Raw genomic sequence first — 395 nt, 5'->3', positions numbered from 1 at the left:
GAACGACGAGGGAAGAGATCGGTGCTAAAGGTCTCCTGATGGGTCTTTGTGTACGCGTGAGGTCAGAGGTCCTCTCGTTTGATAAGATAAAGTCCAACTGAGCTGAAATCTTATCCCTTCTAAAACGACTTTCCTCGCGTCGAAGAAAGCTGTGAGAGGTATCTCGCGGAGAGTCCTTTTCGGACTGTTTCGTACTCCGTCAGGAGTGGAGGAGAGAAAGTCTTCTTACCCGAAGTTTTGTTTTTTTATCTGGAATACTGATTGTGCGGGGAAGTTAGTCTGCATGATCGATATTGTCGAGAATAATATCAGCTACGATTGTTACGTAGCACAGATCGAGTCCTCATATGACGAGATTTATTAATCGCAAATCATGCGGGGATTCTATTGCGAAG

The sequence above is a fragment of the Harpegnathos saltator genome, unplaced genomic scaffold (genome assembly GCF_003227715.2).
Source record: "Harpegnathos saltator strain DR-91 unplaced genomic scaffold, Hsal_v8.6 scaffold115, whole genome shotgun sequence".
Classification (NCBI taxonomy): Eukaryota; Metazoa; Arthropoda; class Insecta; order Hymenoptera; family Formicidae; genus Harpegnathos; species Harpegnathos saltator.
The sequence above is the reverse complement of the archived record's forward strand: the minus strand, read 5'-3'. Positions refer to the sequence as shown.